At 36.3% G+C, this 22,865-nt stretch overlaps 1 pseudogene; it reads left to right on the top strand.

Moving 5' to 3' along the window:
• Nucleotides 1-542: 542 nt before the first annotated feature.
• LOC120286754 lies at nt 543-22,203 on the top strand (annotated as a pseudogene).
• Nucleotides 22,204-22,865: the final 662 nt, after the last annotated feature.

Genomic DNA, 22,865 nt, shown 5'->3' with positions numbered 1-22,865 from the left:
TCAACTTTACCGTGCCTCCATTTGCGACGACGCGAGTTCTCTAGAGAGATTAGTCTTGCGCTCTATAGGTATCCTCTAGCTACTCACGGGTGTTTGTTTCAGGCAAGAAAGACCTAAAAAGTTGCGATTGCATCAACCCCAGTAGATATGCCCAGTGTCCCAAGATCTTGTAAGGTTTGATTTTTCGAAGGCGACATTCATTTGTGCTACCGAGACTTTATTTGAAGTCTCAAGCAATATATAATTTGCGATACAAAACCACAGAGAGGGCAACTGGACATAAAATGCTAAAATCATTTTGAGATTTGCTTCTGCAATCAACGTACAAACACAGGGCTCTCCATGAAAACTTTTGGAAGAAACGTTACAGAGAAAAATTTCCCCCACGTTCACACCCAAATTTCTCCTTATAAATACGTGTTGATCACAATAAAATTTTAGATTAAACTTAATAGTATTTTTTGAAATTTTTTGTACTTTTATAATTAGTGTTATGCCTTTCAATTCACTTATTCCATAGTTTTATAAGTGGATCTAATCTAATGGACTTTCATGAATAAAATTGTAGGGACATATTGATAGATTACTCCAAGCAAGTGATGAGCTTAGGCGAGTTGTTGTTTGAGCTCTAGTCGAAGTCTCCTGGGTTGAGATTGGACCGCCTCCAGGAGATGTACTGCAGACTGCGCGGAGGGCCTTGTGGTCATATGCCACTACTACCCGGTGTGCCCAAGGCCCGAGTTGACAATGGGGACGAGCAAGCACTCCGACAATGACTTCCTCATGGTGCTCTTGCAAAACCACATTGGAGGCCCCCACATCCTCCACGAAAACTACTGGGTCGATGTTCCTCCGGTCCCTGGAGCTCTGGTGGTCAATGTTGGTGACCTCCTACAGGCAAGTTTCGTTAGGGAAATCCCTTATCATATTTTGAAGTGACAAAATAAATTAAAGGCTACTAATGTGTTTAATTGTTGAGTAACAGACTATGCAGATGATAGAACATGTAAATAATATTATCAAAGTCTATACTTGGAAGAACCAGAAGACAAACTCTATGCTGAAGCTGAACCAGAAGACAGACTCTATGTTGAAGCTAAATCTGTTCAGACTTACGTCCAAATTGTAAAGTCTATTGCTCTCAGACTTTATATCTAGAACGAGACAGAATATAACACAAGCCCTAAACATATAACGGCTAGTGATCTGGTTTGGATTCTACATCAAGACTGATTTGATTGACTCAGTTTAATTGATTGACAATTAAATCTTGAAGACAATAACTTTCTATATGAAGAAGCTCTACTTATAGAAACCAAGATTTTGTTTGTATGGGCGATCAAAATCAATTTGGGATTCTACTTTTATCACTCAACGGCTACCAAATTTTCTAGATATAGATATGTCTAATGGGTAGATTGGAAGAAGATCCTCTAAGATATTGTCCAACGGCTAGTTTGGAAGTGGAGGAGTATTTAAGGAGATGAAGGACTGATGAGCAAGTAAAAGACGGAGTATAGAATTTATAATTCCAAAGTCTGAGTGACCTTCAATCATACAATTGTCTTTGGTGAGCTTAAACGTTTGTGATTGTGAGAAAAATACTAAAAGAGTGACTTAGTGAGATAGTGTCATTTACTACTAAGTGTTTGCACTCAAAGTTGTAATCTCTTGTTTATTACATAGTGGAATCTAGCCAGGAGGCTGTTAGCGTGAGAGAGTGGACGTAGACTTGATCTAAGTCGAACCACAATAAACTTTGTGTTCTTATTCTCTTCCCTGATCTCTTTATTTTATTCATAGTTCTACTTAACTGCTAAAGTCTAAACTTACTCCAAGTCTGTTGTACTTCAGACTTAGTTTTAAAAGTCTGTTGTTCTTCAGACTCAGTTTCAAAAGAAAAATATTTCTACTGTTCTTTGCAAAAAATTTACTTCACACCTTTTCACCACCCTCTAGGTGTTTATACTAGCACTTTTAATTGGTATCAGAGCCAAGTGCTAGGTTTATAAAAGTGTTTTTACTTTTGAGCTAAAGATCTTCTATGGCTAGTATCTTGGCACCGGGACTTATGGAAGGGTAACGCAACACCAGGCCACCATATTTTGATAGAAAGGAATATAACGTGTGGAAGAACAAAATGAAAGCATTCTTAAGATCCAAAGATCCCTTGCAATGAGATGTTGTGGAAAAAGGAATCAATCACACTCCTACGTCTACATCAAATAAGAATGACAAAGACAAAGAAACCAAACCCCTTGTGCCGATGTCTCAGACGAAGATGTCCAAAAGAGAAGCTCTTGATGTAAAAGCCATTTATTCTTTATATTGCGCTTTGTCTCATGTGAATATAATAAAATCTCTTCATGTGATACAAAAAAATTGATAGGGCTAGTAAGAACACCTAAGAGAGGGGGTGAATAGGTGTTAAAGAAGTTTTTGCAAGACTTGACAAATTAAATCGTCTTTTAAGGATAATAGACTAAAGATGTAAAAGACTGTAAACAAATATATAAGACTACAAATTAAAGTAAAGAGTTTAGGGAAAGAGAATTGAAACACAAGGTTTATAACGGTTCGGCTTAGACCAAGCCTATGTCCACTCTCCTGCACTGACAGCCCACTGGCTGGATTCCACTAAGAACCAAAAGAGATTTTACAGTCTCACGTCATTGATTCCACAGTGTAGAAACTCTGTTTCACTTCCTCAAGGTCTAACAAGTATTTAATCTCTCTTTTGAGTACAACTTAAGCTCAACAATTGAAACATCAATGAACTAGGAGCTTTAGACTTTGGAATTTTTCTTTCACACACACACTTGAATAACTTAAGTGTTCTCCTTATATACTTCTCAATGCCTTTATAACCATTGGCACCTTCCAAAGGAGTTATTCCAATCTACCCGTTGGATAGAATCAATTAAGGAGATCTCGAGTTTTTTAAGGAATGTGATGATAGCCCATCAATCATGCTCACTCATACAATCAGGATCTAGGTTTCCATAAGTAGAACCTTCCAAGTATACTTTGCCAATCAATAGATCTAATTATTCGAATTGATTTCAAGTAGAATAATTGATCACGAAATGCTATCTCCATCTATGAGATCTTCTTCAATTGTACGAATCAAATCATTAAAGATATACTTGCATCTAGATAGGTCTTCTTCATTGGATAAATCTTTTCTTCGTCGGTCTGGAAACTATCAGTGAGGGTAGACTTTAAATCTTGAGTCCGGAGGTCTTCAGACTTTGACGATAGAGTTTGCAAGTCTTCAGACTAGACTGATGGAAACGTTTTGTCAACTTCAAAACAAATAAGAAAGTTTTTTTTTTTCCAACAATCTCCCCTTTTTTGATGGTGACAAAACTTTCCAGCAGATCTGAACACTTTTGTCCTGCAAAACAACATTTAAGCAGACCAAAATATCTCATAAAAGATAAGTAGGTTAGGATGTGGATAGTAACGATTCCGTAACCACAGAAAACATGTTAGTCCTGCAAAATGACTATCCTTTCCATAATCATGTTTATATCTTAAGTTACTGCAAGCATTGAAAGATCAAATCAAACAATCCAAACCAGTCCAAACCATTACCAAACGAAAGATAAGTTCAAAAAATTCAAACCAAAAGTCAAATAAGTCAAATCTGCATCAAACTTCTCCCCATTTTTGTCAATAGTAAAAAGTGGAGAGCGAATAAAAAGAGTTGTTGAAAATAGAGTCAGAATCATGGCTGTTTTGGAAGACGAACAAGCTCGAACTCTCCCATAGAATTCACTGTCTTCTCAAGCCTTGCAAAATTCTGCTTTAGTGACTGGAAATCTTCACCCTGCACAGTAGATCGCACTTGATTCTTTAAGGCGGTTAACTGATCGTGCAAAGACACTAAAGTGGCCATGAAAGCGTTCTTGAGATCCTGCATCTCATACCCCATAGCATATTGCCGTTTCCTTACATCCAATAGAATCTCTACCAATCTTGAAAAGTGTAGCACCCCGAACCCTTCATAGGTCGCCACAAGCACCAATGTTACATCTAATTACCCTTTTGTCTTACACTTAGAAGAAGCGTCATTATTCACAGGTTTTTTTTTTTTTAAAGCGGTCCCAGCGTGACTTATTAGCGGAAGCAAAATATCATCATCTCTCCCCCTACCAACCATGATACAAATACACACCACTAATCATCATGATTTTATAGACAAGCCACGACACTTTATTTACATATATTTTCAAGATGGGACTTCTTTTGGGTCGACACATCAAAAGCAAAAGCTAGGACTCCGCTATGTCCAGCCTAAAACCTCAAAAAGAACCCTCGACCCTCTACATCACACGTGCACAACCCCTATCATAAGTGTCGGCTAACTATCCCAAAAAAAAAACAGCTCCTACTCATCACGCACGGGCCTCACACCTAGTCCGGTGCGTCAGGCGGTGGCAGTGGCAGCATCCCTCTCATCACCCCGTCGCGACAAACGTGGACGGAGACGAACTCCTGGACGACTGGGCCCCCAGCCAGGTCTATGTCGTACGTGACAAAACAACACACACGTATGTATGTCAGTCCAGGCACAGAAGGACAGCTGAACTCCTCACACTCTACCTCGACGTCGGATGGTAAACCGTAAAATGCACCCTGCGCGATGGCAAGAAGCGGCATGTTGCTAATATGGAATGTTGGTCCCCAAAAGGGGTGAGTACAACCACTCAACAGGTAAAAGAATCCAATAACCACTCAAGGCATCATACAAGTCATACATGCATTGCAGGCGTTACTTGATATTGCTAGTATGAGTACCTAGAGGGGGGTGAATAGGTGCATAAACAATTTATCGAAATACGGAAGCGATTCTTAGCATATGATAGAAAGGAAATTCTCTCTTAATTAACAAAATGAAATACGATCGATGTAGAGAGAGAGGAAGAGAAAATTGAACACAGGATTTATAGTGGTTCGGCTTATTCCAAGCCTACGTCCACTCTTCCGCACCGACAGCCCCACCTGGATTTCACTATGATCAAAAGAGAAGTTACAGCACAGCTTTGCCTTGATTCCACAAAGTGTAGATGTTCTACCACACCTCTTCAAGGTTTCTCACAAATATAGACTCTCTTTTGTATACAAGTGTTCGCTCAAAGGATTTGTCTAAACAAAAGAAGCTTCGGACTTTGGAATTCTTCTATCGCGCACACCTTGAACAACTAAGACAGTCTTCCTTATATACTCCTTTATGCCATCATACCCGTTGGCACTTACCAAAGGAATTCCTCCAATCTACCCGTTGGACGAAATCAATTAGGAAGATTGTTCAAGCTATTAAAGGAACGTGTTGATAGCCCATCAATCATGTTCGCCCATACAATCAGGATCTCGGTTTCCATAAGCAGAACCTTCCAATAATACTTAGGCAATTACCAGATCTTCAATTATCGAGTCAATCTTCGATCAATCAAATAACTCCGTTAAGTCTTCTCCAGCCACGAGATCTTCTCCAGTTGATAAGGTCAAATCCTTAACGAAACATACAGTTCTGGATAACCTTTCTTCAATGGATTAGAGACTATCAATGAGGATAGACTTTGAATCTTGAGTCTGGCTGTCCGAAGGTCTTCAGACTTTAAATAGCAGAGTCTGCAAGCCTTCAGACTAGGCTGATAGAAATGTTTTGTCAACTTCAACACACTTCAAGAAGATTTCTCCAACATTACTTACCTTGAAGCCATACGCATACTATCATGCATCATCATCACAATCACAACACATACATGTGTATCATCATCATATTATATACATGTCGTCATCATCATGCCATCATCACATCACACATGTCATCATCATCATGGCATCATCATATCATACATGTCATCATGCCATATCATGTATCATCGTCATCATCATGCATATCATATATCATCATCATCATCGTGACCTCATCACATCACGCATGTCATCATTATCATGGCATCATCATATCTTACATGTCATCATCATGCATATCATCATGCCATGGGTGATCATCATCATATCTCATCACATATTATCATCATCATCATGCATATCATCATGCCATGGGTGATCATCATCATCATGCATATCATCATGCCATGGGTGATCATCATCATATCACATCACATATCATCATGCATATCATCATGCCATGGTTTAATTTCCACTTTTAACTTTCAATTTGATCACCACATCACCCATTCCTCAAATCATCAATTTCATCATCCCCTCGGGCAAAGACCTCCGAGGCTTCCGGCATTCAGCCATTCCAGGCCACCGGGCATCCGGACCCCCACATTCCGGGCATCTCGCATCCCAACCGGCATCACGAGGCATTCCCTCGGGCGAAACCTCCGACAGGGCTTCCGGCATTTACACTCCTTGGCCGGGCATCCCGCACCCCAATCCTGGCATCACGAGGTATTCCCCTCGGGCAGAAACCTCCGACAGGGCTTTCGGCACCCCCACGTTCCGGGCATCCTGAATCTCTCAAGGCCATCCGGCAATGCATCTCTATACATTCCGAGCATCGTCCTCCACCACAACCACCTCCTCACTTATCATTATCCATGTTTACCAATTTCGGTCTTAATTTAGCATGGCATATGACGTGACATCAAACAAGTCATACTTTGCATGGAATTCACACATGCATCTCAAATCAATGTCATGCATACATCAAGACCTCATCATACATGTAACATGGTATAATTATTTATTAATAAATTTAATGGAATTTATGGCCAATAAAATAATCCATTTTTCATTTATTTAAATTTCAACTTTTGTCATTTTCAAAAATATTAAATTTAATATCTATAAATTCCCAAAAATTATAAAAATTAAGGCAAGTAATAAACTAGCCAATAGGATAATAATTTCATGCAAAATACATGGCCAAATAGACTTTCACACAATTTCACAAATTCTCGGAAAATGGCATGTCATTTTCGGGTGAAATCAGAATGCACGGTTTCTAAAGAAATTCGATTAAAATATCCATAAAACCTCCAAAAATTACGAAATTTTACCGAGTTATAGCCAAGACATGTTTGCACATCTTTCATGAAGACTTACAAGCCAGATTATTTTTATATTATTTTCTAGAGTCTCACGAAGCTGCTGGATCCATTACCGCATCGTCCAGTGCATGCTTCTCCGAAATACTGAGTTTTTACCTACTTATTCTCTTTAGTTTACTATGAAATTTGGATATGTTATACATAAATATGTCCTATACAATTTTCATGAAGATATCCAAGTCAAATAACCAGATTATAGTCGTCATTTAGGTCCATGAAGTCTCGGGTGTCCCAAAATACATCTCCAGAATTACCGTCTTCAAGATCTAGTCGATTTACTAGGCTATACTTGTTCATTTCACTTCAAATTTTAGTATGTTGTATTTTAATATGTCCCCTACAACTTTTATGAAGAAATAGAAGAGATATTCTTAGCACAAACCAACATGCAACCACAAATTCAACAAGAGGTCAGTAAAATCGTTCCAGATCTGAGGTCTCCGTAGGATGAGATTTTAACCCCTCAAATATCCATAATTTTCCACGAAATTTCATTATGTTGTATTTTAAGATGTTAGCTACAACTTTAATGAAGAAATAAAAGCCAAAATCGGACTCTAAACATGCATGCAATCTCACACAAAATTATGACTCAAAATGTTCAAGCGAAAACAGCCATACCATTCAAGAACAAGCCATCAATACTTCGGTTTTCCTCACCTAAACACCCAAAAATTCAACATACAAGTAACATACACACATGCAAGAGCAGATAGAGGACTCCCACTTGCCTCTAGACCACATGAACGGCGGTACATGGTGGCGAACACGGCGGTCGGACGGGGGCTCCTCCTCGGTTCCTCCTCTCTCTCGGTCACTCTCCCTCTCTCTCAAATCTCTCTCTCCCTCTCTCTCCAAATTTCTCTCTCTCTCTCTCTCTCTCTCTCTCGGCCGAATGAACCGGCCACCCTTCTCTCTCTCTTCCCTTTTATCCCCCCCTAATTCTCATCATTAGCAATGATTGTTTGCCTTCAAATTAGCCAATGCATGGCATCCTCCTTTGTGCCACTTGTCTCATTGCATGCATAATGGGCTTGGGCTTTTGGGCTTGGGCTTGGGCCATCCGGCCACTTCTTGGGCCTCCCCCTTGGGCTGGTCAACAGCCCCCTTTAGTGGGCCTAATTGGGCCGACTAGCTTGGCCCATCAAGGCTTCGGCCAATGGACCTAAGGCCCAACCTAAAAATTGACTTTTTCCTCTTCTTTTTTTTTTTTTTTTTTTGAATTTCTTCTATAAATATTTTTAAATTTTAATTTTCAACATGGCCAAATTCTTGTGACATTTTATTTATTGAAATTTAATTTATAAAGTGTATGGCCAAGCATAGATTATTATCATTAATCTATCAAATTTAAATTCTCACAAACATATGCACAAATCATCTATTCTTAAAAAGACTAATGGCTAAAGCATAAACCTTAAGTAATTTTATTTCCTAATTAGAGACTTTAACACACCTTATGGCTTGACTTTGAATTTGGGATGCCACAAAAAGTCTACAGTTTGTTTTGTTTCAGCACTAGATCCAGCCGAGTCGATTCAAGGAATTTTGAGAATGGATGGAACTTCAGCAGATTGTCCACCATAACTATGAGTGGATGCTTCTGGATAATGAGAGGCATACACATCCTCTAGACCCGCTACAGAAAAACTCACATCACTAGTAAAGGTAGGTGAAGAAATACCTTGTTGTCCAACAACTCCCTTTGTTTGGTTGCCTTCAGGTGGAGTAGGTAAGATGTCTTCTTGATCAACTTCAGCTTCAGAGTGATGCGCGTCGGCAGTTCTAGTTCCTGCCATCTCAAATTCACTGGACAAGTCATTGGATAAGGAGACAACCAAAGTTGGTCTCTCTCTTCTTCTCCTTCTTGTTCTCTTTCTTCTCTCATTTCTGCTTCTTCTTTCTCTCCTCTTCTTCCTCTTCTCTTCTTTCTTCCTCCATCCTCCTCTATTCTTCATCTTCCTTTTCTGTCTCTTCTCTCTCTTTTTCTCCTTCTTCTGGCTCTTCCCAAGTCTCTTGAAAGCTGACAAAACTCTTCAAATTTCTTAAGGCTGAAAGAGTCATTTCATCCTCATCCTCTTCATCCTGCAAGATGAGAATTCTCTTCCTATTTACTGGAGCATCCATGGGCTCCTTGCCTTTCCTTTTGGCTACAGCAAAGTCTTGTTTTGCTTTGATGAGAGACTTCTCCTGCATGCGCTTTAACACCTTGTTTAGCTCCTTCAAATGCATCTTTGTGATCATTTTAAAAATAATCACCATTCGAGAAATATTTGTCAAGCATAATTGTGCAGGAATGTGAATTTTAGAATGTCTAAAAATGTGCGTGATAAGAGTAGAATAAGGGAGTTGTCCCTTATCTTTCACCACTGTCATGTACATGTGAAACATGATAGTATGAGGCAGAGAGAATTTGTAGCCAATATTAATGGCATATATCAATTTTGCTTCAAACCAAGAGACATTGGTCTTCGATGTCGACTTTGGACGGATGCAGTTGATCACAATCTTATGTAGCAAGATGTTGGAGGCATTCATCCTAGAGTAGGAAATCTTGCCTTCAACATCCCGATCTTTTACCAATGACAGAGTAGCATGAGCAACGGACACGCTAATTGGTTGAAAACTTGCTCTTTCCACCCTAATTATGTCAGCCAAAGTGTCCATATCCACCAAAAACTCATTGTCCCTTACTGTGAAAGAGAAACTGTTTGCATTCAAGAAAGATAAGTTCAAATAAAAGTAAGCTATGGGTTCTGGATAAGCAGCAGTAGATTCAATATAAAAGCGCTCTAATTGCAGTAGAGCAAACTTCTCTCATAGGTTTACTTTCACCGAGTCAAGGAAATAAAAAATGACACTCCTAGGGTTCATAACCCCTCTCTTCAGTAGATCCAAATAAACCCTCTTGTGGTTCTTCAATCTGAATAGATTTAATCCATCAACAACATTAGCAGCCACTCCTGTTCTAGGTTGAAAATGGGTAAACATACGGTGGTCATCATCCTATCCTTATGGTTGATTAGTAGTGCCAAAGCGCGGGTCACTGGGAAAATTAGCAAAAGCTTTTTCAACCGATCCCTTTTCTGCAATACCCGTCTTCTCTATATTGCGCAGAAATAAAGTTTCATTCTTATAGCCTCTCTCTATTAGATATTCATTAATCAAAGACATAGCAGTGCCTCCTCTTTTCAAACTAAAATAAAGCTTGAAAGCAACCTAAGGGGTTAACGTTCTTACAGGTTCAACATTCTCCACAATTTCTTCTTCCGGTTGAGTCGGTGGAGAGACTGACTATGCCGAGAAGGTTGTTGTTGACTTGGTCGCTTTGGTGGAGAAGAATCTTTTTCCTCAGTCAAATCGAAATGCATAGGACCCTCAAGCATGTGTCATGGTCCCTTGCTTGCGATTCTCGAAGACTTTCTTGAAGACATTGTCGTTTCAAGGGAGAAATTCACAGACTTGCTCGAAAAGGTGAAAACTTTTTGGATTAAACAACAATGTAAGTGAGAGCAAGTGTGAGTTAAGTATTTTAGGGTTTGAGAGTGAAAACGAAGAAGACAAATTTCAATAGTATATAAAGCAAGTGAAGCAAAGTAAACGAATCGTCATAAAGGAAAAAATAGAAATGCCTTTTCGAAAAAGAATAACTGCCTTATTGAAAATGAATAACTACATTTTTAAAAAAGAATAAATGTCTTTTCGAAAATGAATAAATGCTAAAAATTCAAAAAACTTAGAAAGATAATTTCAATCAATCAGCGATTAATGAGTAATCGTACCTTTTTAAGTTTTTAACCAAAAATTGAATTACTAGTTCCGAAATAAATTACAGTCGTAACTCTTGATCTTCTGAGTCTGAGCACCTTCAGACTTTATCTCAGAGTCTGAGCTTCTTCAGACTTTATTGAATAAATGTAATATTTAGTCTGGTGCGAATAGACTCAAATAGGCTTTTCTCTAATGGCTTTGTGAATATGTCCACCAGTTGATTCTTTGAATCAATGAAATGAATCATAACTTCTCCATTTTAAACATGATCTCTAATAAAGTGATGTCGAATCTCTATATGCTTTGCTTTTGAATGAAGAATTGGATTCTTTGTGAGATTAATTGCACTGGTGTTGTCACATTTGATCTCGGTGCATGAATCTTCGATTCCAAAGTCTCTCAGTTGTTGTTTTATCCATAAGATTTGAGAATAGCAACTTCCAAGGGCCACATATTTTGCTTTTGCTGTTGAAACAGCTACAGTGCTTTGCTTCCTTGAGAACCATGATACTGTCCTGTTTCCCAGCAATTGACAGGTTCTTGAAGTACTCTTTCTATCAACTCTGCACCCTACTAGATCTGCGTCTGAATATCTAAGGAGAGTAAAGTCTCATTCTTTGGGATACCACATACCTAACTTTGAGGTAGTTGCAACGTATTTGATGATGCATTTTGCAGCACTTACATGAGATTCTTTGGGATCAGATTGAAATCTAGCACTAATGCAAACACTAAACAAAATGTCAAGTCTAGAAGCAGTAAGATAAAGAGGTGAATCAATAATACTTCTGTAGAGCTTCTAGTCAACTTTCTTTCCTCCTTCATTTTTGTCCAGTTTCGAAGAACTAGACATTAGCATCACAGTCTTTTTGCAATTCTCTAATCTGAATTTTTTAACGAGTTCTCTTTGCATATTTTTCTTAGTAAATGAAAATTCATTCCTTCAATTGTTTCACTTGTAATCCGAGAAAGAAGGATAGTTCACCCATCATGCTCATCTCGAATTCATCCTGCATAGACTTAGAAAACTTATTGCAGAGGTTTTCATTAGGTGATCCAAATATAATATCATCAATATAAATTTGAACAAGTAGAAAATTTTTACCTTCTCTTTTAATAAACAAAGTAATATCTACTTTTCCTTTGACAAAACATTTTTGAATTAGAAACTTACTTAACCTGTCATACCATGCTCAAGGTGCTTGCTTTAATCCATATAGAGTATTTTTCAGTCTGAATACTGAGTCTGGTTTCTTTGGATCTTCAAATCTAGGAGGTTGTTCCACATAGACTTCTTCTTTGATAAATCTATTTAGGAATGCACTTTTGACGTCCATTTGGAATAACTTGAAATTTTTATAACAAGCAAAAGCAAGTAATAATCTAATTGCTTCTAATCTTGCTACTGAAGCATAGGTCTCATCATAGTCTATCCCTTCTTCTTGCGTATATCCTTTGGCCACGAGTCTTGCTTTGTTCCTGACTACTTTCCCTTTCTCGTCCATCTTATTCCTAAAAACCCATTTAGCTCAAATAATGGATTTACCTTTTTGTTTAGGAGTTAATTCCTAAACATCATTGATGATGAACCGTCTGAGTTCTTCTTGCATAGCTTCAATCCAGCTTTTATCAACTAAACCTTCTTCTATGCTTTTAGGTTCTATTTCAGAAATAAGTGCCACAGCGCTAGACTCTTCTTGCTTTTTAGATCTGGTGTGAATCCCTTCATCAATATCACCGATGATGAGTTCTTTGGGATGACTAGACTTGTGCTTCCAGTTGCTGGTCGGTTTGACAGATTGCTGATCTTCTACTACAGTTGATTCTTCAACATCCGTTCGTTGTTGTTCTTCAGGAGTTTGAACTACTTCAGGGGTGGTAGACTTTGTAAAGTCTGGAGCAGGTTCAGATTCTTCATGTTGAGTATGAATCAGTTGATTCTGCAAAGAGTCTTGGAATTTGACGTTCATAGATTCTTCCATGGACTAAGTCTTCTTGTTAAATATTCTGTAGGCTTTGCTAGTGGTTGAATATCTAAGGAAAATTCCTTCGTCTGATTTCTCCTCAAACTTACCAATTCGATCATTTGCATTTTTCAAGACAAAACATTTGCATCCAAACACATGGAAATAAAAAACAATTGGCTTCTTTCCTTTGAATAACTCATAGGGAATTTTCTCTAGAATAGGCCTTAAGAATACTCTATTAATAATATAGCAAGCTGTAGAAACTACTTCAACCCAAAAATGAGAAGAAATATTACTTTATATTAAAAGAGTTCTTGCCATTTCTTGCAAAGATATATTTTTTCTTTCCACAACTCCATTTTGTTCTGGAGTGTATGGAGAGGAGAAAACATGCTGAAAACCATATTCATCACAGAATTTGGTAAAGTCTTGATTTTCAAACTCACCTCCATGGTTTGTCCGTATGCTCGAGATAGCATATCATTTCTCATTCTGAACTTTCTTAGCAAACTTTGAAAAGTGGGAAAATGTTTCAGACTTACTTACCAGGAAGTAAACCCAGGTAAATTGAGAATAATCATCTACAATTACTAGGCAATATCTCTTTCCACCAATGCTTTGAGTTTTGGTTGGTCTAAAGAGATCCATATGCAGAAGCTGCAAAACGCGATTAGTGGAAACTTAATTTATTGGTTTAAAAGAACTTCTCACATGTTTTCCCAACACACATGGTGTGCATAAGTCAGATTTTTGAAACTTTAGGTTGGGTAGTCCACGAACAAGTTTCATGAAAGAAATCTTGGCAATTTGCTTCATGTTGACATGGCCAAGTTTTTAATGCTAAAGATTCGCTTCATCTTGAATTGATATTAGACATTGAGACCTTTCTGGTTTGATATCCAGAAGATAGATGTTCCCATGTCTTTGTCCAGTAAAAGATTGAGAAAGATCTTTACTAGTTCTCGAACATATTCCTTTTTGTAAATTGATTTTGATTGAGAAAGACCTTTCTGAGTAGATTGTAATTTAGTCCTTCCACCAAGGAGACATTGTTGATTGTGAGACTTCCAATCTTTGTAGTTTCACACCCAACAATTCTTCCTTTGCTATTTCCACCAAAAGAGAATTTTCCACCATTTATTTGAACCAATTTTGTAAAACAACTTGAATCTCCATTCATGTGTCTTGAATAGCCACTATCCAAATACCATTTAACATTTTTCTTGATAGTGATCTGCAATTAAAAAAGAAATTCAAGCTTTCTTTGGTACCCACATTTTCTTGGGTCCAGTGGAGTTAGTGCAATATACAGTCTTTGCCCATTCCTTCTTAACAGGTTTCCAAACCATAAGTCATTCTTTCTTAAAATGTTCTGAACCATGTTGCACTTAGAACATTTGAAAGCACTTCGGCCAACGGGTTTTACAAAGACCTTTTGAAAATGATTTATGTAAAAAAAAAATTTGTAGGTCTTTGTTTGATTCTTTCCTTCACTTTTGGAAAATCAATTAGAGGGATAGTTTTTGAAGTCATTCCCAAGCCTGATTTGTTGAAATAAGATCTTTTGTACTGAAAGAATATTTTCCAACTTTTCAGATCCTATTAAAAACCTTTTTGAAATATTTGAAATGTCATTTTTCAAAAATGTATTTTCTTTTGAAAGAGAGTCTTCATTTTCCTTTAAAATGACAAAAATTTTGTCTAAATTTTCAAAATTTTATTTCCAAGAATTTTCTTGTTGCTTTAGTGTAGAATTCTCCCTTTTTAGCTTATAAATCCTTTTAAGAGAGGTTTTGAGGCTAAGACAAAGCTCATCAATGTATTTCAAGACTTTAGTAGGAATTTTTAAATTATTTACCTCGATTTTGTTGTTTGAGTCTGAGTCTGTATCTGTCTCAGAGTCTAAGTCTGATTTTGATTTTGCCATTAGACAAATATTGGCATAATTTTCATCACTTTCTTCGCATTCAGTATCACTCCATGTTTCTGCTTTGAGAGTCTTTTTGTATTTTTCAGCTTTTCCCTTCTTTTTCTTCAACATAGGACAATTGGGTCTGATGTGTCCATTTTTCTTGCATTCAAAGTAGATCACATCTTTGTTGGTTTCATCATCCTTAGTTGATTTGTTTTGAAACTTTTGAGTGTTTTGTTTCTTCCAATTAAATCTTATTCCCTTTTTGTTTAGTTTCTTGAACCTTCTTATCATAAATGCTAGCTCTTCATCGTCCATACCCTCTTCAGAGTCTGTAACATCATAATCATCGTTAGATTTTAAGGCAATTGAATTTTTACCTTTGGGATCTTCTTCCTCGTTGATTTGTTCCACTTCATAGAACTGAAGTGTGCCAACTAGTTTATCTACAGAAAGCAGCATGAACCTTTGTGTTTCCCTTATTGAAGTCTTTACGTGATTCCAGTCTTTGGAGAGTCCACGCAGCAATTTGTTGACCTTCATTGGTCCTGAGATTGGCTGTCCTTGATACTCTAAACCGTTTACAATTTCTGTAAAACGACTAAACATGTTAATGATAGATTCTCCTGACTTCATCTTGAAGTCTTCATACTGTCCGAGTAGAATGTTGATCCTAGTTTCTTTCACTCAATCAGTTCCTTCATAGGTAATGTGCAGCCTATCCCAGACTTCTTTGGTTGTTTCACAAGAAGATATCATGTTATATTCAGTAGGAGATAACGCATAATATAATGAATAAATTGCTTTAGCATCAAGAGCTTATCTTTTAGTTATCTCTTATTGAGTCATCTCGCTAACATCTGCAACTTCTTTTCGCCTCTCTGAAACTCATGTAGCTTTAGGAATGATTCCTTTTTCTACCACATCCCATTCCAAAGGATCTTTCGATCTTAGGAATGTCTTCATCTGGTTTTTCCATATGCTATATTCATTTCCATCGAAGTAAGGTGGTCTGGTGTTGCTCTGGCCTTCAACGAAACCTAGAGCCAACATACTATCTATACATCTTTAACTTAGAAGTAAAAACACTTCAATTAAATGGACACACAGGCTCTGATACCAATTGATAGGGCTAGTAAGAACACCTAGAGGGAGGTGAATAGGTGTTAAAGAAGTTTTTGCAAGACTTAACAAATTAAATCGTCTTTTAAGGATAGTAGACTGAAGATGTAAAAGACTGTAAATAGATATATAAGACTACAAATTAAAGTAAAGAGTTTAGGGAAAGAGAATTGAAACACAAGGTTTATAGTGGTTCAGCTTAGACCAAGCCTACGTCCACTCTCCCACACTGACAGCCCACTAGCCGGATTCCACTAAGAACCAAAAGAGATTTTACGGTCTCATGTCCTTGATTCCACAGTGTAGAAACTTTGCTACACTTCCTCAAGGTCTCATAAGTATTTAATCTCTCTTTTGAGTACAACTTAAGCTCAACAATTGAAACGGCAAAGAACTAGGAGCTTCAGATTTTGGAATTTTTCTTTCACGCACACACTCGAATAGCTTGAGCGTTATCCTTATATACTCCTTAATACCTTTATAACCGTTGGCATCTTTCAAAGGAGTTCTTCCAATCTACCCGTTGGACAGAATCAATTAGGGAGATCTCAAGTTATTTAAGGAATATGATGATGGCCCACCAATCCTGCTCGCCCATACAATCAGGATCTAGGTTTCCATAAGTAGAACCTTCCAAGTATACTTTGCCAATCAACAGATCTAATTATTCGAATTGATTTCAATTAGAATAATTGATCACGAAATGCTATCTCTAGCCGTGAGTTCTTCTTCAATCGTACAAACCAAATCCTTAAAGATATACTTGCATCTGGATAGGTCTTCTTCATTGGATAAATCTTTTCTTCATCGGTCAGGAAACTATCAGTGAGGGTAGACTTTAAATCTTGAGTTTTGAGGTCTTCAGACTTTGACAATAGAGTTTGCAAGTCTTCAGACTAGACTGATGGAAACGTTTTGTCAACTTCAAAACAAATAAGGAAGTTTTCTCAAACAAAAAGAAGTTTGAGATAACTTCATGTCACTTATGAATGGACTGATCGTGTAAAAGAGACAAAAATAAACTTCCCGCTCAGCAAATATGATCCTTCAAGATGAAGTAAGGAGAGTTGATTGGAGATATGTTCAGCCGTTTTACATAAATTGTAAATGGTTTAGCATATCAAGGTCAGCAAATTTCTGCCCCAATGAAGGTCAACAAAATTTTGCAAGGTCTCTCAAAAGATTGGAACTATGTCAAGACCTCAATCCAAGATACTCAAAGGATTATGCCACTCTTCATTGATGAATTGATTGGCACTCTTCAATCTTATGAAGTGGAGCAAATCAACGATGAAGATCCCGAAGGTAAGAAGTCCATCGCTTTAATAGATCCCGAAGGTAAGAAGTCCATCTCTTTAATATCTAACACCGATTCGATGATACAGATTTAGAAAATGACATGGACGACGAATAATTTGCTTTTATGATCAAGAAAAAAAGCTGAGTAGAGAATGAAGGAAATTCAGTGGAAGAAAACAATACAAGAAGAATGGGCTGAAATGTACCATGAAAGAAGATATATGCTTGATGTCACATTCAGACTCAGATTCAAATTTGGAATCAGAATCAAAGTCTGACTCAGACTCAAACTCAGAATCAGAGTCTGACTCCGACACAGACTCAGAATCCGATGAGAAAATCGAGGTAAGCAATTCAAAAATTCCTCTCAAAGTTTCAAAGTTGATAAATGAGCTTTGCTTAAATCTCAAATTTTCTCTTAAAAGGATTTCCGAACTTAAAAGGAGAATTCTTGGCTTAGGCAACATGATCTTTCTCAAAAGGAAAATTTTGAAATTTTGCAAAAGATTTTCTACAAACAAAAGAAAGTCAAGATTTACTTGTCAAAGAAAATGATTATTTGAAGAAAGAATTTTCAAATATTTTGACAAAATTTTCAAATGGTTCAAAAACATTAGAGCATATTCTTTCCATATAAGTACCTTACTATAATAAATCGAAACTTGGTTTCAGAAAGGAAAGTGATTCTCTAATAGATTTTGCTAAAGTTAAGGAGAGACTTAGACAAAGATCTCCTAGACTTGCGTACAAGAAGCATTTTCAAAAGATCTTTACAAAACCTGTTGGTCGAAATGTCATCAAGTGTTCAAATTGTGGAGACTTAGAACACTTTGAGAAAGAATGTCCTAAAGTCTGGAGACCTTTAAGAAAGATTGGATAAAAACAACATATTCTACTAACTCTCATGGATCCAAGAAAATATGGGTACCAAAGAAAAGATGAGTTGTTTTTGCAGGAAACAGAGGAAAAGAAGAAAGAAAATTTGGTAAGGTAAATTTTGAGTACATAATTTTAATATTCTCTTTGTGCCTTGATTGATTTAGACTTTACAATGACTGTATTCTATGATTAGTTTTGTTGAAGAAAGTATCGTATGATTTTTTTTTTTTTTGTGATTCGTGAGTTGCGATTTGATCTAATATGTGTGATTGATTTAATATCTTTCTTAGAGATAATGCAAATTATTTTTCTAATTTTATGTGCTCTAATTTTGTCATATTTTGCAAAGTGAAAATTTGTTTTATGTGATATTAATTTATTGTGCAAAGATATTCTTTCCTTAAATACTTTGTTATGATGAATTAATAAAAAAATATATGTTTATCTATGGAGATTTCCTATTTTACTCTAACGAAATGGAAGAATCCAAATTGATGGATACCAAAATCTAACGAGATTTCCTATGTGCTCTAATTTTGTCATAAGAAAGATTCCTTTTCCACCTGCAAATTCTTGTATAATGGATAACAATCATTGTAAAAATATCACGTAATATCTTCTTCTGATTTACGGATCAAATTGATTGTAGGAAATTCAATAAGGCAAGAATGATTGCAAATCTACGCAAATTTTGGTGCAATAAGAAAAGAATCTCAAACGAAGATTGGTAATAATCTCTTCTTCTTTTTTCCAATGGTATATTGCAATCGTATACCTTGGGTAAAAGAATATTTTTTATCCTGCCTAGCAAATCTCTACATACATTTATCATGATTTTGGATGATTGCTTATAATTTATATTGCAAATATCTCTTATCATAAATATAAGGCATTGTAATTTTTTTTTTTTTTTTTAAACTTGATTTGGCACATGATAGAAATATCATCTTTCTTTTTGTGAAATGCATCAATAATATTTTTTGAGATTTATGCTCCTGAAAATCCATTTGATCTTGAAAGATGTTATTGCATATTCATAGATATTCTTGTTATATTCTTAGAAGATATCTTATATCTAGCAAGTTTGATCTGTAAATCAGAGGAAGGTATTGCGTGATATTTTACAATGATTGTTATCCATTATACAAGAATTTGCAGGTGGAAAAGGAATATTTCTTATGGATTTTGGAAAGCTAGATTTGAAAATCATGGAGATTATGCACTAGTTTTTGGAGGCTCAAAGATTTTCTTCTTTGTGCAAAGTTTTTGCAAATTGTTGAGGAAATCTCTAATGTGTCATACAAAAAGTTGAGTAGCTCCGTATTTAAATAATTGATAATTTTATATATGCTATTCAATTTATTTATTTGAAGAAAGGATATTATTTATTACGTGGATATTATTACAGCTTACTTGTGCAAAAATTTTGTTAAGTTTATGCAGGTTGAATTCGAGACGAGCTTGATTGAAGAAAATAAATTTTTGCCTCGAATTTCAAAATGCAAGTGATTGTTGCAGATGTTGTTGCTACAAAGGAAATAATGGAAAAATATTTTGTTCAACGTACACAAGCAACAATTGTTTCTATTCGCAAATATTGTCATGATGACAGGGGAGAAAATGAATCCAAAAGAAAAGGAAAAGAATCGTGATCAATCTCAAAAAGGCAACAAATTAAGGGGGAGCTTTGATCAATTATGGAAAATTCTTTTTGAATTGACCGTGATCTTAATTATTATGGAATGAAGGAAAATGTAAATGTGTTAGAACTTACAAAATCCGGTTAGTGCATCTTTTATTACATTTTGTCATCAACAAATCTCTTATTGATATTATCATTTTATTATGACAAAATGGGTAAAGTGAATTTTATAATGCATATGTGATTTTTAGTGGATATTTGCTGATATATATGATCGAAGTGAGATATATTACATATCTTTAATATTCAACTTACTTTGTAAAAACTGATTTTTTTGGAAATTGTGTTTCATGCAAAATATTTTTTATCATTTTATATTCTCTACATGATACTATTTCTATTGTTATCACTTTTTGATTATGATAAAAAAAGGGGAGAGAATATAAATATGCATATGTGTTGATTAGTTGATATTATAATATTAAGCTGCAATTATTTTTCAATATATTGTTATGCTCAATCTATTTGCTGTCTTTTGATTCAAATCACATTTTTTGAAAATCTAAAATTTGATGATTGATTTATCAATATTTTAGAAAGTGTGATTACACATCTGCATATTCAAAGATTGTTTTATCATCATAAAAAAGGGGAAGATTGTTAGGGAAATCTCTTATGATGTTTTGAAGATGACAAAATAAATCAAAGGCTACTAACATGATTAATTATCGAGTAACACAGACTATGTAGATGATAGAACATGTAAATAATATTATCAAAGTCTATACTTGGAAGAACTAGAAGACAGACTCTATGCTGAAGCTAAATCTGTTCAGACTTATGTTCAGATTGTAAAGTCTATTGCACTCAGACTCGGATTGTAAAGTCTATTGCTCTTAGACTTTATATCCAGAACGAAACAGAATGTAACACAAGCCCTAAACATATAACGGCTAGTGATCTGGTTTGGATTCTACATCAATATTGATTTGATTGACTCAATCTAATTTATTGACAATTAAATCTTGAAGACAAGAACTTTCTATACGAAGAAGCTCTATTTATGGAAACCACAATTTTGTTTGTATGGGCGATCATAATCAATTTGGGATTTTACTTTTGTCACTCAATGGCTACCAAATCTTCTAAATACAGATCTGTCCAATAGGTAGATTGGAAGATGATCCTCTAAGATATTGTACAAGGGCTAGTTTGGAAGTGGATGAGTATTTAAGGAGATGAAGGATCGATGAGCAAGTAAGAGACGGAGCATAGAATTTATAATTCCAAAGTATGAGTGACCTTCGATCATACAGTTGTCTTTGGTGAGCTTAAACGTTTGTGATCGTGAGAGAAATACCAAAAGAGTGACTTAGTGAGATAGTGTGATCTACTACTAAGTGTTTGCACTCAAAGTTGTAATCTCTTGTTGATTGCATAGTGGAATCTAGCTAGGAGGCTGTTAGCGTGGGAGAGGGAACATAGGTTTGATCTAAGCCGAACCACTATAAACTTTGTGTTCTTATTCTCTTCCATGAACTCTTTATTTTATTCATAGTTTTATTTAACTGCTAAAGTATGAACTTACTCCAAGTCTGTTGTACTTCAGACTTAGTTTCAAAAGTTTGTTGTTCTTCAGACTTAGTTTCAAAAGAAGAATATTTCTACTGTTCTTTGCGAAAAATTTACTTCACACCTATTCACCCCCTCTAGGTGTTCATACTAGCACTCTCAAGTTTCTCTTGCCGTCTGATTTGATTCAACCCATTTTTATATCTAGCGAGATTAGACGTAACATTTAGCCACTTGCAAGCAACCCCTTGGATCAATGAAAACAACATTACCATGTCAATTGTCTTTAGGGAAAATAGCGCCAGAAGTTAGTTTCGAAGGGCATTGACAATGCATTGTCAGCACACGGTCTGATATCACCGAATACAAAGTACCGGGTCAATTATCAAAACACCTGAAATTTATGTGAACAGCATGGGCGATGTCTCGGGGATCCTGGGAGATACTCTTTTGCAAAGGGATTTCTTGCTCTTGGTGAGCATTTTGGTAACGGGGATGCTAATGATGTCTGTCCCTCTCATTTCTTCCTTTCAGCTTATAACGAACGACAAATTCAAAAGCGTGGAGCACAGAGTGTTAGCAAACCCGGTGGGGCCGAGAATCTCGATGGCTTGCTTTTTCAGCACAAGCTTCTAACCGTCGTTGAAGCTTTAAGGGCCGATTAGGGAACTGTTATCTGAGGACAATACTACGATCTACAGAGAGACCACAGTGAGGGACTTACCTTGCCTACTTCAAGGAACATGGCCTTGATGGAACTTCCCCTCTGAGACACTTCAAGCTGTAAACTTCACATTTTTCTTCTAAGGAAGAGATTCGCAATCCTTCTTGAACAATTAATGGCATCGCTACAAATTTTAGATTTTCAATTTGCTTGCAGTGTATTAGCCATGTCGCTGTAGCTTTGTATTGATTGTCTATAAAATAAAATTCATTTTCATGCTACCATCGTACCAACATACCATACTTTAATCTGCAGAACTTGATTCGATAATAATTTGCAAATGGGGATTGCACTTGGACATCAATTTTGGAACTGGCCATGGCCCGTCGGACATAGATATAGATGATGCTCATTGAGTTTTCGAAGTACTCAAGTACAGAAGATGAGTTGGCTAATTGATAATTTTCTCATGACTTTGTGCAGTCAAAGATGATGAGCCTGTTTACAATTTTCTGACTGCTTCTTCAACTTCATCACTTCTGTTATTTGAAGCCATTCGTTTCCCAAATGCTTTCCCGATATACCTGCGTTTGACCAGCACTACTAAGAAAAAGCCAAACTAAAATTTTGAAAGTCAGACGAACTGGCTGCACAATAATAGCTTGTCGCTTCTTGGCCTTGCTCTTGAATGCCAATCGTTTTCATGGTGTTGCACAGCGTATGTAATTGTTCTTTCCTCTCACTGTTCTTCATTTAGTATAAGATCATAACTTGGAACTCAAGTGTTTTCACTAAGGAAGAAAAATGGAAATGTTCAGCAGTGATGAAGCAAATAAAAATAGACAGAAGTACGTTTGGATATGCGAGCTAAAGACTTTCAATGAATCAAAGAAAGGTATCAAGGGCCTTGTCAATGCAAGCTAAAGGCTTTCAATGATCCCCA

This window comes from Eucalyptus grandis, chromosome 8 (assembly GCF_016545825.1).
Source record: "Eucalyptus grandis isolate ANBG69807.140 chromosome 8, ASM1654582v1, whole genome shotgun sequence".
NCBI classification, from domain to species: Eukaryota; Viridiplantae; Streptophyta; class Magnoliopsida; order Myrtales; family Myrtaceae; genus Eucalyptus; species Eucalyptus grandis.
Note: the sequence above shows the minus strand (reverse complement) of the source record. Positions and strands in the feature narration are given on the sequence as shown.